General features: G+C 43.9%; 1 protein-coding gene across 1 annotated transcript in view; it reads right to left on the minus strand.

The window, feature by feature from the left end:
• PRIM2 (DNA primase subunit 2) overlaps positions 1-16,862 on the minus strand; it is a 323,348-nt gene that overhangs the window by 27,759 nt on the left and 278,727 nt on the right. The gene's annotated exons all lie outside the window — the stretch shown is intronic.

Genomic DNA, 16,862 nt, shown 5'->3' on the forward strand with positions numbered 1-16,862 from the left:
AACTGCTGGAATTAAGAGATAACCTCCACAGAAGAAAAAATAATTCTTGAGAAATGTTAATTTCTACCCTGTTTTCAAAAGGCTGACCTTTCCATGTCAGACGTAGCAATAAACACAAGCCTTAAATCCCTGCTGTCCTCATTATTGGATGCAGCCTTATAGGTATTGACAGATGTACAAATAAATTACATTTGCAGAACAGATCAAATCACAAAACACTGCCAAGAATGTGCTTAACTGCATTGTTTCACTCTTATAGTTCAACTGATTAAATTTCTAAGCTTCGTGTCACTTCTGGTTAAATCTTATATCTTAGGCTGAAATCACGCCAACTAGCCACAAAAAAATCGAATCTTGGCATATTTGACCTGTCCACAATCTTGAACTCTTACAAACAGAAATCAAATAAAAGTCAAATTAAAAACTAAACAGCAATGAAGAAAAATAAGATGCCATTATTTTTCAAAACTATCAAATAACCTTATTAGCTCATATTTTCCACTGCGGCTTCTTTGACAATAGAAACTGTGCCATATAGTTGGCTTTACATGTTAATACCCACCGGGAAATATCAATGTTAACAGCAAATTAACAACAAGAAATCAATGAGAAAATCCAGCCTGCACATCCAAAACTGGAAATTTGCTAAACTAAATAAGGTCATTCAAAAGTAATGAAGCTATAAATTACTCAGAGTACAAGTGAAGAAAAATGCAGCAGAATAACTGTAATTGTGAAATAAGTTTCTCAAGCTACAAATGTTCTGCAATAGCTTTTGTATATAAAACAAAAGCAATATAATTTTTTTCTTTTTGGTATGAATAGGCATGTCACTAATAGATGTTAAAATTTTTACATGCATACAACACAAGAGGGATTGTTCATATCAGGCACATCTGCACAAACTGGGAAACTTCATTAATAGCAGAACTGTGAAACTTGAAGGATAGAATAATTCTTCTATTCCTCCTTTCGATTCCAAAATCTCCACCAACTATTCCAAATTTAAATTTCCTCCTTAAGTCCCACGGCAGTCTCCCTACCGCCTCCCTCCCCATGACCTCATCAACTAATTTGTTGGTGAAATAAAAACCATCAGGTGTGAACTTCCTAAAATATCTTCATTGCCTCCTAACCATTTCATTATACATTATACTCTCCTTTCTCCTCCTTCCCATCTTCAAGAGGACAGCTCCTACCTGCCCTCTATAGCCATACTATACTTATACTGCTGACCCTATCCTCATACCTCTTAAAATCAATCAATGGTAATAATAATAGTAATGATGATGGTATTTGTTAAGCACTTACTATGTGCCAAGCACTGTTCTAAGCACTGGGGTAGATACAAAGTAATCAGGTTGTCCCACTTGGGGCTCAAAGTCTTAATCTCCATTTTACAGATGAGGTAACTGAGACAAAGAGAAGTTAAGTGACTTGCCCAAAGTCACACAGCTGATAAATGGCAGAACTGGGATTAGAACTCATGACCTATGACTCCCAAGCCTGTGCTCTTTCTGCTGAGCCAAACTGCTTGAGTACTTGCTTTCAATCAATCAATCATTCAACAGAATTTCCTGAGCACTTCCTATACATACAGCACTGTATTAAGTATGCACTTGGGAGAGTACAGTGCAACAGAGTTGGTAGACATGCTCTCTTCCCACAAGAAGCTTACAGTTTGTGCAGAGTACTGTATTAAGTTCTTGGGAAAGTACAACACAGTTGGCAGACATGACCCCTGCCCTCAAGAAGCTTACAGTGTAGTGGGAGAAACGGACATTAAATACATTTCACAGAAGGGAAGGAACTGAATATAAGGCAACTGAGTATAAGGATATGTACATTAGTGCTGGAAGGGTGAGTACCTAAATGCTTAGGGAGAGGTACTGAGTGTATGGGTGAGGCAATACAGAGGGATAATAAGTTTGGGGGTATGGGAATTTAGTTAACGAAGCAGTATGGCACAGTGGATATAGCATGGGCCTGAGGGTCAGAAGGTCATGGGTTCTAATCCCAGCTCCGCCATTTGTCTGCTGTGTGACCTTGGGCAAGTCACTTCACTTCTATGGGCCTAAATAACCTCATTTGTAAAATGGGGATTGAGACTGTGATCCCCACATGACTTGTACTCAACCCAGTGCTTAGTACAGTGCTTGGCACATAGTAAGTGCTTAACAAATACCACAATTATTGTTATTATTAAGTGCTAGGGTGAATACATAGTCAGATAAGATACAATCCCTATCTCATAAAAAGGAGCTAGGAGTTGGAGATATTGTATTCCCATTTTACAGATGAGGAAACTGAGGCACTAAGGGGTCAAGTAACTTGTCCATGGGGTCAAATAACTTGTCCATGGTTAAAGTGAACCTCGTCTCTTATCTTCTAAATTTTCTCTTCATCCTAACTTTTCCAACTCTACAGTTACATCCACACATTCCCTGAACAAGAAGCCCACAGTCTTGTTGATAAACTCAGCTCTTGTCTTTCAGCCCCAAAAGTTAATCAGCTGCCAAATCTTGCCAGCTTTTCCTCCATAACATTTCCCAGATCTACCTCTTTCTCTAAACCTTTTTGAAATGATGCTCAACACTTCTCCAATCTTCAAAAACATTGCATAGACTGTGAGCTCACTGTGGGCAGGGAATGTGTCTACCAACTCTGTTATACAGTACTCTCTCAAGTGCTTAGTGCAATGCTCTGCACATAGTAAGCATTCAATAAATAGGATTGATTGATTCTTTTGTACTTTCCCAAGTTTTTGGCACTCAGTAGTTGCTCAACAAATGCCACTAACTGAAGGACAGTTATCTCTAATTACACAGTATAATGTAGATGGCTGGAGAGGAATGTTGGTGAGATTATGGGAAGACTAGGTTACACCAAAGGGCAGTATTCAACTCTATCTCTTACATCTGACAGGCAAATCCCTGAATCACTTAGAGTCAATAAAGGGGTATGGTGAAAGAAAGCAGAGTGCAGCAAAACTGACAGTGATACAAGTACCCTTAGGGAGCACACTGGAACACAGGGCAAGAGCAATCAGTCCTTAACTGAGGAAATTTCCTTGTTCTTCTCCACAGAAGTTTGCAATTGAGGATGTCTCAATCCACCTGGGAAGAATTTGTCAGTAGGAAAATTGGTTTCTATCTTCTCTTGGCAGATATGTAAACATTTCCAGTGTTATCTAGGTCTTTGCAACCTTTCCAGTGGATTTCAGCTTTACCTGAAATAAGTGTCTCTGATAAGACTAGACAAGAAAGGGTCTTCAGAAGCTAATTTGTTAAGTTTTGGCCACATGGATATTACATCTCAACTCCACACAAGCAATCTATTTTCTTCCAGGTACAATTGAAAGAGTAGATTCACTCTACAAAGCCTCGAGGCTTGGATCCTTGGTGGATGAAACAAAGGCTAAGTTTGCACAGGGAAAAATAAATCTATATAAAGATGTAGTTTCATGGCTGCAAATTCATTATTTTTGCCTGCCTGGACCAAGAAGCAGGGTGGCCTAGTAAAAAGAGCACAGGCTTGGGAGTCAGGGGACCAGGGTTCTACTCCTGCTCTACAACTTTCCTGTTGGGTGACCTTGGGCAAGTCACTTGACTTCTCTGTGCCTCAATCTCCTTTTCTCTAAAATGGTGAGAAGATACCTGTTCTCCTTCCTATTTAGACTGTGAATCCCACGTTTGACAGGGTCTGTTTCCAACCTGATTAATGGCTTTAAACACTCAATCAGCTCTCCCCATCCTACCTTACTGCTCTGGCAGACCACAACTCTCCCCACCTTCAAAGTCTTAATCTAAAAACTCACATCTCCTTCAAAAGGACTTCCCCAATTAAGCCCTCATTTCCCCTTCTTTCTCTTACTTCCGAATCACCTAATTCTTTAAGCACTTGTTATTCACTCCACCTTCAGTCTCACAACACTTATGTACATACTGTAATCTATTTTAATGTCTTTTTCCCACTCTAGATCATAAGCTCCTTGTGGGCATGGAATGTCTACCAACTCTGTTGTAATGTACTCTCCCAAGTGCTTAGAACAGTACTCTGCACACATAAGCACTCAATAAATACCACTGATTGATTATCTTGTATTTAACCCAGTGCTTAGTAATAATAATAATGGTATTTTTTAAGTATTTATTATGTGCCAAGCACTGTTCTAAGCACTGGGGGGAGATACAATGTAATCAGGTTGTCCCATGAGGAGCTCACAGTCTTAATCCCCATTTTACAGATGAGGTAACTGAGGCACAGAAAAGTTAAGTGACACCCAAAGTCACACAGCAGACAAGTGGAGGAGCTGGGATTAGAACCCACGATCTCTGACTCCCAAGCCCGTGCTCTTTCCACTGAGCCACGCTGCTTCCCACTTAGTATATTGTTTGGCACATAGAAAACACTTAGCAAATACCATAATTATTATTATCCTACAAATTATGAGTGGATGCCATAACTTAGATTTGACCCAAGTATGTATGAGCCAAATACGGCCTACCAGCAAAAAAGAATCCATTAAAAAAATGTTCCTACCCCCTGCAGGCTCAGCAAGAGTAACTGGGCAAATATATCCATTTTAAAGGTTATGTGAAAGAATTATTTGTCCTTGTTAAAATGTGCTGCATACAGAGCACTGATCCAATCTTCAGGAGGGCATTCATTCATTCATTCATTCAATTATATTTATTGAGCGCTTACTGTGAGCAGAGCACTGTACTAAGTGCTTGGGAAGTACAAGTTGGCAACATATAGAGACGGTCCCTACCCAACAATGGGCTCACAGTCTAGAAGGGGGAGATAGACAACAAAACAAAACATGTGGACAGGTTTCAAGTAGTCAGAACAGAATTAAAGCTAAATGCACATCATTAACAAAATAAATAGAATAGTAAATATGTACACATAGCACATTTGTATTACAAATCTGAACTCTAAATATATGTTCTTCCAACTATCTAATTTCATTTTATTTGGGTATGATACATACAGTCCCACCTCTGTCCTCATCCCAGAATGATCTTAGGGAAATCACAATTTCCTCAAATAATAATAATAATGATGGCATTTATTAAGCACTATGTTCAATGCACTGTTCTAAGTGCTGGGGAGGTTACAAAGTGATCAGGTTGTCCCACTGGGGGCTCACAGTCTTAATCCCCATTTTACAGATGAGGGAACTGAGGCAGAGAGAAGTTAAGTGACTTGCCCAAAGTCACACATCTGACAATTGGCAGAGCCAGGATTTGAACCCGTGACCTCTGACTCCAAAGTCTGAGCTCTTTCCACTGAGTCACGCTGCTTCTCAGGTATGAGGACTTTGCTATTGGTGAGCATGGAAAACAAAATTAATGTACATTAAGAGGCAGTTTTAAGTAGCAACGAATTAAATTTTACAGCAGGATTTCTGTACATAGAAATATGAAGTTATATTACTGTCACTGTCTATGAGCTTTCAGTTTCTTACTCCTGCTAGTGTTCAATAAATTTCAACCATAAGAGGGTTATGTCTACACAAAAACTATTACATGCCTACTCTATTCCAAACACATATTGTAAATAACAGGATTTACTTTGCTAGTGTAGAAACTACTTAAGCAACTTTCTTCTACATAAGTAGGTAGAACAGATTTGCCACGGTACTGCTACCATGCTTCTTGACACAGTTTTATTAGAATCAATTCCTACTGTCCCCCATTTTCTGCAATGTATTTAAGATAGCATGGCCTCAAGAAAGTATAGGACAGAGAGTCAGGAGACCACAAGGTTGAGACGCTGCTCCACCACTGCCCTAGTATGTGACCTTCAGCAGCCTCCTAACCTCTCTAGACTTGTTTCCTCATCTTTAACACAGGAAATTAGAAACACTGTGAGCTCTGTGTGGACCAAGGACTGTGCCCTACCTCAGAATCTCATATTTACCCTAGTACTCAGCACATAGCAAGTGCCTAATAAATGGCATAAATGAACAGTTTAATGTTCATAAATGAACACTTCTTAATAAATAGGTATAAATTCTTTCTTTTTTTTCAGTGTTCATCTTCCCTCACTCGGATAGCGAGCTCCATGTAGAATAGGACCATGTTCATTTTGTTTATGTGACATGTACCACAGGATTTAGCACGAATGACTATTTAGTAAGTACCATATTCATTCAATCGTATTTATTGAGTGCTTACTGTGTGCAGAGAACTGTACTAAGCACTAGGGAGAGTACAATACAACGACAAACAGACACATGCCCACGTCTCTCCAATCCTAAAAAAACCCTCTCGACCCCACCTCCCCTTCTAGTTATCGCCGTCTCCCTCCTACCATTCCTTTCCAAACTCCTTGAATGAGTCGTCTACATGTGCTGCCTCGAATTCCTCAATGCCAACTCTCTCCTCGACCCTCTCCAATCTGGCTTCCATTCCCAACATTCCACCGAAACTGCCCTCTCAAAGGTCACCAATGACCTCCTTCTTGCCAAATCCAACGGCTCTTACTCTATCCTAATCCTTCTCGACCTCTCAGCTGCCTTCGACACTGTGGACCACCCCCTTCTCCTCATCACGCTATCCAACCTTGGCTTCACAGACTCTGTCCTCTCCTGGTTCTCCTCTTATCTCTCCGGCCATTCATTCTCAGTCTCTTTTGCGGGCTCCTCCTCCCCCTCCCATCCCCTTACTGTAGGGGTTCCTCAAGGGTCAGTTCTTGGTACCCTTCTGTTCTCTATCTACACTCACTCCCTTGGTGAACTCATTCTCTCCCACAGCTTTAACTATCACCTCTACGCTGATGATACCCAAATCTACATCTCTGCCCCTGCTGTCTCTCCCTCCCTCCAGGCTCTTATCTCCTCCTGCCTTCAGGACATCTCCATCTGGATGTCTGCCCGCCATCTACAACTCAACATGTCCAAGACTGAACTCATCTTCCCTCCCAAACCCTGCCCTCTCCCTGACTTTCCCATCACTGTTGACGGTACTACCATCCTTCCCGTCTCACAAGCCCGCAACCTTGCTGTCATCCTCGACTCTGCTCTCTCATTCACCCCTCACATACAATCCGTCACCAAAACCTGCTAGTCTCACCTCCGCAACATCGCCAAGATCCGCCCTTTCCTCTCCATCCAAACCGCTACCCTGCTCGTTCAATCTCCCATCCTATCCCGACTGGATTACTGCACCAGCCTCCTCTCTGATCTCCCATCCTCCTGTCTCTCCCCACTTCAATCTATACTTCATGCTGTTGCCCGGATCATCTTTGTGCAGAAACGCTTTGGGTATGTTACTCCCCTCCTCAAAAATCTCCAGTGGCTACCAATCAACCTACACATCAGACAAAAACTCCTCACTCTCGGCTTCAAGGCTCTCCATCACCTCACCTCCTCCTACCTCACCTCCCTTCTCTCCTTCTACAGCCCAGCCCGCACGCTCCGCTCTTCTGCCACTAACCTCCTCACTGTGCCTCGTTCTCACCTGTCCCGCCATCGACCCCCGGCCCACATCATCCCCCTGGCCTGGAATGCCCTCCCTCCGCACATCCGCCAAGCTAGCTCTCTTCCTCCCTTCAAAGCCCTAGTGAGAGCTCACCTCCTCCAGGAGGCTTTCCCATACTGAGCCCCCTCCTCCCTCTCCCCCTCCTCCCCCTCCCCATCCCCCCGCCTTACCTCCTTCCCCTCCCCACAGCACCTGTATATATGAATATATGTTTGTACATATTTATTACTCTATTTTATTTTGTTAATGTTTTGTTTTGTTGTCTGCCTCTCCCTTCTAGACTGTGAGCCCGCTGTTGGGTAGGGACTGTCTCTATATGTTTCCAACTTGTACTTCCCAAGCGCTTAGCACAGTGTTCTGCACACAGTAAGCGCTCAATAAATACGATTAAATGAATGAATGAATGAATTCCCTGCCCACAATGAGCTTATACCTAGTATTTAGAATGAATAGTTACCAACAATGAATTCTTGGAATACGGTCTAGAGTAAAGGAATGCCAGTCACAAAACATCTTCAGTGGGCAAGATATACACAGAGAATGGAAGACAGTACACTGGCCAAACAACCATCAATTAAATAATATTTGACTGCTTACTGTGTGCAGAACACTCAGCTAAGCTCTTGGGAGAGTAAAATACAACAGACTTGGTAGACAAAAATCCTTCTCCTCAAGGAGCTTACAAGCTAGGTACTACAACATGAATTCAATGGGTCTCTGCAAGAAGGGAGAATCAATCAATCAATCGTATTTACTGAGCACTTACTGTGTGCAGAGCACTGTACTAAGTGCTTGGGAAGTACAAGTTGGCAACATATAGAGACGATCCCTACCCAACAACGGGCTCACAGTTTAGAAGGGGGAGACAGACAACATAACAAAACATGTAGACAGGTGTCAAAATCATCAGAACAAATAGAATTAAAGCTATATACACATCATTAACAAAATAAATAGAATAGTAAATATGTACAAGTAAAATAAATAGAGTAATAAATCTGTAAAAATATATACAAGTGCTGTGGGGAGGAGAAGGAGGCAGAGCAGGGGGGATCAATCAATCGTATTTATTGAGCGCTTACTGTGTGCAGAGCACTGTACTAAGCGCTTGGGAAGTACAAGTTGGCGACATATAGAGACAGCCCCTACCCAACAGTGGGCTCACAGTCTAAAAGGGGGAGACAGAGAACAAAACCAAACATACTAACAAAATAAAATAAATAGAATAGATATGTACAAGTAAAATAAATAAATAAATAAATAAATAAATAAATAGAGTAATAAATATGTACAAACATATATACATATATACAGGTGCTGTGGGGAAGGGAAGGAGGTAAGATTGGGGGGATGGAGAGGGGGATGAGGGGGAGAGGAAGGAAGGGGCTCAGTCTGGGAAGGCCTCCTGGAGGAGGTGAGCTCTCAGTAGGGCTTTGAAGGGAGGAAGAGAGCTAGCTTGGCGGATGGGCAGAGGGAGGGCATTCCAGGCCCGGGGGATGACGTGGGCCAGGGGTCAATGGCGGGACAGGCGAGAACGAGGCACAGTGAGGAGGTTAGTGGCAGAAGAGCGGAGGGTGCGGGCTGGGCTGTAGAAGGAGAGAAGGGAGGTGGGATGGGGAGGAGAAGAGGAAAAAGGGGGCTCAGTCTGGGAAGTCCTCCTGGAGGAGGAGAGTTCTCAGTAGGGCTTTGAAGGGAGGAAGATAGCTAGTTTGGCGGATGTGCGGAGGGAGAGCATTCCAGGCCAGGGGATGGACGTAGGCCGGGAGTCAACAGTGGGACAGGTGAGAATGAAGTACAGTGAGGAAGTTAGTGGCAGAGAAGCAGAGGGTGTGGGCTGGGCTGTAGAAGGAGAGAAGGGAAGTGAGGTAAGGGGGCAAGGTGATGGAGAGCCTTGAAGTCGAGAGTGAGGAGTTTTTGCTTGACTCGTAGGTTGACAGGCAGCCACTGAAGATTTTTGAGGAGGAGAGTAACATGCCCAGAGTGTTTCTGCACAAAAATAGTCTGGGCAGCAGAGTGAAGTATAGACTGAAGTGGGGAGAGACAGGAGGATGGGAGATCAGAGAGGAAGCTGATGCAGTAATCCAGTCAGGATAGGATGCGAGATTGAACCAGCAAGGTAGAGGTTTGGATGGAGAGGAAAGGGCGGATCATGGCAATGCTGTGGAGCTGAGACTGGTAGGTTTTGGGGACAGATTGGATGTGTGGGGTGAACGAGAGAGCAGAGTCGAGGATGACACCAAGGTTGCGGGCTTGTGAGACGGGAAGGATGGTAGTGCCATCTAACTGAAGAAAACTTACAGAAAGAAATGCCACATAAGAAGACACAGCTACAATGAATAGAGCTGGTTGGTTAAAAGGAGAGAACAGAGATCTGGGAGTCAGGAGCTCTGAGTTTAATTCTATCTCTGCACAGGTGGTGTGACCACGGCAAGTCACTTAACCTCTCTGGACCACAGTTTTATCACTTGAAAATGGGGATCATACCCACCTTTCTTCGTCTCTCAGGTCTGATGTGAATATACAATGATACACAACGGATATGACATTATTTTGGAAAGAAATTTTAAAAATGCTAAATAAATGGATGGAATTATTCTCTTATATAAGATAAATTATAATTATTAATCATACTACCTTATATAAACTTTTGTTATCCCCGAGAGTATTTTTGGCTAAAGTAACAACCGTGGCAGTTATGTACAAAAATTTATACTTCCAACTGAGTGGTAGTATTGTCCCGTAAAAAAAGCCTATTCCCTGGAAAGAATTTAGGAAAGGAAAAGTATCTACCCCCTGCTCTTCTGTTTCCTCTGTCATCTGTTTCTTGACTTCTCTTTCCTTCAGGCTTGCTCTTGTCTGAGAGAAAAAAAGGTAAGTTCCTTGTGGGCAGGGAGTGTGTTTAGCAACTCTTTTATATTGTACTCTCCCAAATGCTTAGCACCTGGTAAGTGCTCAATAAATCTGATTTACTGAAAGAGGAAAATCCTGAGAAGACTAGATAGCATCCATGTAGTTGGCTTGTAGTTATCTGCCTGGAACAATAGAGGAAATATGATAAGCACATAGGCTGGGAGAACAGAGCTGATTTGAGAGGCAAAGTTCCAACACTGCTGTCCCCATCAACATCTTTAGTCTTTTCCCACTTTATGCCCTGCCTTCTTGGCAACCCTTAGACCATAATATAAGAAATGCCACTACTGAGACAGAAAAAAGGTCCACCCCACCCCATAATCTGCTTTTAATAGTGTCAAATGGATGCTTGGATGAACTGTGTGATTGTGGCCCTCCTAGAAGGTAGGGTTATATTATTGAATATTCCTAAGTTTTCCTCTGTTATCCCACTCCTTAACAAGCCAATCTTTTTGGCCTGCACAAATTTCTGTGGTAATATGCTTATCATGGGCTGTGTGTAAAGAAATGCATGATTTTGTTTTGCAGTGGTCATCTTCCAGTTTCAATGTGTGCCAATATTCTTGTATTGAGGTATTCGGTGAATATATATTGCCTCTTCATGATTTTTGACTCAGCCTTCACCGTTTCAGACTAAAGAATACAAATCTTTTCAGGTAAACCTCATAAAGAATCTCTCTCCAGCCACATTGACTTCCTGGTTACCTTTATCTATTCCTTCTATAGCTCTATCATGTTCTCCCTAAAATGTCATAATCAGAACTATATTTTTGTTTTGTTGTCTGTCTCCCCCTTCTAGACTGTGAGCCTGTTGTTGGGTAGGGACCGTATCTATATGTTGCCAACTTGTACTTCCCAAGCATTTAGTACAGTGCTCTGCACACAGTAAGCGCTCAGTAAATACAATTGAATGAATGAATGAATGAATAGTCCAGACACAGGGGCATCATAGCATATACAGATGTAAGTCAGGATTTGTCTGTGATAAGTACCTCAAAAATTTGCAACATAAGCACATTTTTGAGGTACTTATCAAAGACAAAGTACTATAAATATGAAAAAACCAGCAAGATTTCAGTCCCTATCTTGTATTCTTAATCCAACTGCCAGGGACCCGAGGAACTGGTGTGGTCACTTCTCACCACTTTCCGAGACTGCAACCTTCTATCCACCTTCTATCCCTCCAGTTGGCACTTGGGCTCCCACCTCTCAGAAGCTGAGAAGCAGTGTGGTCTAGTGGATGGCGCACAGGCCTGTGAGGCAGAAGAACCTGGGTTCTAATCCCAGAACTGTCACTTGTCTGCTGTGTGACCTTGGGCAAGATATTTCACTGCTCTGGGCCTCAGTTACCTCATCTGTAAAATGGGGATTGAGACTGCAAGCCTGAAGTGGGACAGGGACTGTGCCCAACACAATTTGCACTCCACTCCACTCCACTCCAGCACCCAGCACAGTGCCTGGCACATAGTAAGTGCTTAATAAATACTTCAATTACTACTGTTATTATTAGATGAGACCCTGGAAGGACAACAGACACAGGGAGGGATTGGAGATCTGATCCAGAAGGCTAGTATACCCAGAAGGTTTAGGGAAGCAGAGGTTAGGACTCCAGAAGAGCAAGCCTCCTGCCATTCCAGAGGGGAAGTGGCACAGATATGCCCAGGCAGCCGAAAGACTCAGAGAGGATGAGAAAGGCATGTGGGATGTCCTGAGAGAAGGGAAAGGACCAATGCATGTCCTGAGCCCTGGGACACCTACAGGATAGCAGAAAGGGCCCTGGGAGAAAAAGCATTAGAGATGGGAAAAGGTGGTTTGGATTGGAATTCTGCTTATTTATTTCCCAATTTATGCAATAAGCAAGACTATTGGAAGTTATTGAGATCTCTGAACTTGATATCTGTCTGAGGTAGGGACTGGAGGAGAAGCTCCAATTGCCAGGGAATGCAGGAATCTGGGAAGCTCACTTTCTCTGTGAGCTTCTTGTAGCCAGCCCTTGGAAGGGATGATAGGTGAGTCCTCAGGTGATTCCCTTGCCCTCAGGACAAAGGGTGGTCAGAGTAATAGGAACGCAGGGCTTTGGGTTCACTAAGCAGAGCTCAAATCCTGTCCAACCTCATAAAGAGAAAAAATAGAGGGCTTTAGGCCCCAGCAGAAGCTCATGAAGGCTTTGTGGGCTCCTTGGTGACTCGGGGGGCTACTCTGACCACGGTTTGGGGTTGAAAACCATTGGAAATGTCACATGACCAAAACCATCTCCCAGCCACTGGGAGATTGACCCCACTGGGCTCCTCTCTCACTGTTCTTTGGCCAGCTACCACCTCCTCTGGCAAATGGAGCCTAACCTCCCGTCTGCGGTCTTTCTGGCTGTGGGGATGACCCTGACTCATCATCATCATCATCATCATCATCATCATCAATCGTATTTATTGAGTGCTTACTGTGTGCAGAGCACTGTACTAAGCGCTTGGGAAGTACAAGTTGGCAACATATAGAGACAGTCCCTACCCAACAGTGGGCTCACAGTCTAAAAGGGGGAGACAGAGAAAAAAACCAAACACACTAACAAAATAAAATAAATAGAATAGATATGTACAAGTAAAATAAATAGAGTAACAAATATGTACAAACATATATACATATATACAGGTGCTGTGGGGAAGGGAAGGAGGTAAGATGGGGGGGATGGAGAGGGGGACGAGGGGGAGAGGAAGGAGGTGAGGTGACTCATGAACAATTGTTTGATTAATTGATGGCTTTTCACCAGAGCATGGTGAAAAGTCTCTGTGGGAAGGAGGAAGGAAGCAACCAACTGCACCAGGAACTATGGGAGTTTCAGGGGAACCCATGGGTCTGGAAACAACCATAGCAGCCAGAGAAGCCCGGAGGAGAAGCTGCTGAGAGTTTGGGGCCAGGAACACACAGGATAGGGTACTTTGGAGCCATGTGAACCCCGGTATCTGGCTATCCAGCCAGTGGGAACCCTAAGAACATTTTCCTAGCCCTCTCTTTCTGGGAGCAGCAGTATATAACCTAGAGAAAAGAGCACCGGCCTGGGAATTAGGAGACCTGGGTTCTATTCCCGGCTCCTATATCTGCCTGATGTGTGACCCAGGGCAAGTAACTCACAATAGTTTTCCATGCTTCATTTTCCTCGGCTGTATAAAGAGGATTACATACCTGTCCCCTATTAAATTAGACTGTACGTTCCATGTGGAACAGGGACTGAGCACAGTGTTTGGCACATGGTGAGTGCATAAATACCATTATTATTATTATTATTACAATTATTATTATTGGGGCTCACTGGTCAAAACCTGTATATTTCCTGAGTGATTGGACTGAAAAGAGACTGGGATAGGGGAAGGCTAAATTTAGGGTCTGAAAGGGGAAGAAAACTGGAACAAGGAATGGAGCAGCACAGGGGATGGGGGAGAAACTGATTTAATAATAATAGTGATAATACTGATAACTGTTAAGCACTTACTGTGTTCCAGGCACTATTCAAAGCATTGGGGTTGATAGAAGTTAATCAGGTTGGATCTCCATAATACAGTTGAGGTAACTGAGGCACAAAGAGGTTAAGTGACTTGTCCAGTCACACAGAAGACACGTAGCAGAGCCAAGATTATAACCCACATCCCCTGACTCCCAGGCCCATGCTCTTTCCACTAGGCCATGCTGCTTCTCAGCTGTGATTGAGTGCAATTTTGGAAGCAGGACCTATGGATTCCGGGGTACAGCAATCAATCAACAAATGCTATTTACTGAGTGCTTAATAGGTGAAGAGCGGTATACTAAGCATCATCATCATCATCATCATCATCAATCGTATTTATTGAGTGCTTACTGTGTGCAGAGCACTGTACTAAGCACTTGGGAAGTACAAGTTGGCAACACATAGAGACAGTCCCTACCCAATAGTGGGCTCACAGTCTAAAAGGGGCAGACAGAGAACAAAACCAAACATACTAACAAAATAAAATAAATAGAATAGATATGTACAAGGAAAATAAATAAATAAATAAATAGAGTAATAAATATGTACAAACATATATACATATATACAGGTGCTGTGGGGAAGGGAAGGAGGTAAGATGAGGGGAATGGAGAGGGGGACGAGGGGGAGAGGGAGGAAGGAAGGGGCTCAGTCTGAAAAGGCCTCCTGGAGGAAGTGAGCTCTCAGTAGGGCCTTGAAGGGAGGAAGAGAGCTAGCTTGGCGGATGGGCAGAGGGAGGGCATTCCAGGCCCGGGGGATGACGTGGGCCGGGGGTCGATGGCGGGACAGGCGAGAACGAGGTACGGTGAGGAGATTAGCAGCAGAGGAACAGAGGGTGCGGGCTGGGCTGTAGAAGGAGAGAAGGGAGGTGAGGTAGGAGGGGGCGAGGTGATGGAGAGCCTTGAAGCCCAGGGTGAGGAGTTTCTGCCTGATGCGCAGATTGATTGGTAGCCACTGGCACTTAGAAGAGTACAAAACAACAGTTTCAGCAGACATTTTTCCTGCCCATAATGAACTCTCATCAGTTATTAATGCAAAACAATTTTCTGATGCTACATACTGTGAAGTGGAGAGTACCTGGTTGGTATGCCTGTATCGTGGCAAAACTGTGCCTTTTCTTTTTTATGCCCAGATAGAGACACATCTTTAAACAATTTATTGTCTACCATTTTTAATCCTTCTGGGATAACTAGATCTGCTCTCTTAGATCTCCTCTATGAACTTCATTTACTGACTGATTGGCACATTTCGCTCCTCTAAATCTAACTTTCTCACTGAAACTTGATCTCATTTAACTTGCCACCAACAAGTCCTGCCTCTGGCCTGGAATGCCTTCACTCCTCTTATCCAAAAGACAATTACTCTCACTCCCCACTTCAAAGACTTATTCAAGGCACATCTCCTCCAAGAAGTCTTCCCTGACTAAGCCCTCCTTTCCTCTTCTCTCTCTCCCTTCTGCACTCTCTATCTATACTCACTCCCTTGATGAACTCATTCACTCCCACGGCTTCAGCTATCATCTCTACGCTTAGGACACCCAAATCTACATCTCTACCCCTGCTCTCTCTCCCTCCCTCCAGGCTCGTATCTCCTCCTGCCTTCAGGACATCTTGACCTGGATGTCTGCCTGCCATCTAAAATTCAATATGTCCAAGACTGAGCTCCATATCTTCCCTCTCAAACCCTGTCCTCTCCCTGACTTCAAACATGCCCTGTCTCCCCCATCCTAAAAAAACCCTCTCCTGACCCCACTGCCCCTTGTAGTTATCACCCTATCTCCCTCCTACCCTTCCTTTCCAAACTCCTAGAATGTCGTCTACACTTGCTGCCTCAAATTCCTCAACACCAACTCTCTCCTAGACCCCCCTCCTCTCCCTAACTTTCCCATCACTGTAGATGGCACTACCATCCTTTCCGTCTCACAAGCCCACAATCTCGGTGTCATCCTCGACTCCGCTCTCTCATTCATCCCACACATCCAATCCGTCAACAAAACCTGCTGGTCTCACCTCCACAACATCGCCAAGATCCACCCTTTCCTTTCCATCCAAACCACTACCTTGCTGGTTCAATCTCTCATCCTATCCTGACTGCATTACTGCCTCAGCTTCCTTTCTGATCTCCCATCCTCCTGTCTCTCCCCGCTTCAGTCTATACTTCACTCTGCTGCCCGGATTATCTTTGTACAGAAACGCTCTGGGCAACTCACTCCCCTTCTAAAAAATCTCCAGTGGTTGCCTGTCAACCTATGAATCAAGCAAAGACTCCTCACTCTCGGCTTCAAGGCTCTCAATCACTTCACCCCCTCCTACCTCACCTCCCTTCTCTTCTTCTACAACCCACCCCGCATCCTTCGCTCCTCTGACACTAACCTCCTCACTGTGCCTCGTTCTCGACTGTCCAACCATCGACCCCTGTCCCATGTCCGCCCCCTGCCCTGGAATGCCCTCCTTCCACACATCCGCCAAACTACCTCTCTTCCTCCCTTCAAAGCCCTACTGAGAGCTCACCTCCTCCAGGAGGCCTTCCCAGACTGAGCCCCCTTTTCCTCTCCTCCTCCCCCCCCACCCCCCACCCTACCTCCTTCCCCTCCCCACAGCACTTGTATATATTTGTATAGATTTATTATTCTATTTTACTTGTACATATTTACTATTCTATTTATTTTGTTAATGATGTGCATATAGTTGTAATTCTATTTATTCTGATGGTTTTGACACCTGTCTACATGTTTTGTTTTGTTGTCTGTCTCCCCCTTCTAGATTGTGAGCCCATTGTTGGGTAGGGACCATCTCTATATGATGCCGACTTGTACTTCCCAAGAGCTTAGTACAGTGCTCTGCACACAGTAAGCGCTCAATAAATACGAATGAATGAATGAATGAATGCCCTGACGGCTGCCTTCATTCATCCCCTTTCCCAGCCCCGCAGCACTTATGTAAATGCTTATAATTCATTTATTTATA

Source organism: Tachyglossus aculeatus, chromosome 1 (assembly GCF_015852505.1).
Source record: "Tachyglossus aculeatus isolate mTacAcu1 chromosome 1, mTacAcu1.pri, whole genome shotgun sequence".
Taxonomy (NCBI): domain Eukaryota; kingdom Metazoa; phylum Chordata; class Mammalia; order Monotremata; family Tachyglossidae; genus Tachyglossus; species Tachyglossus aculeatus.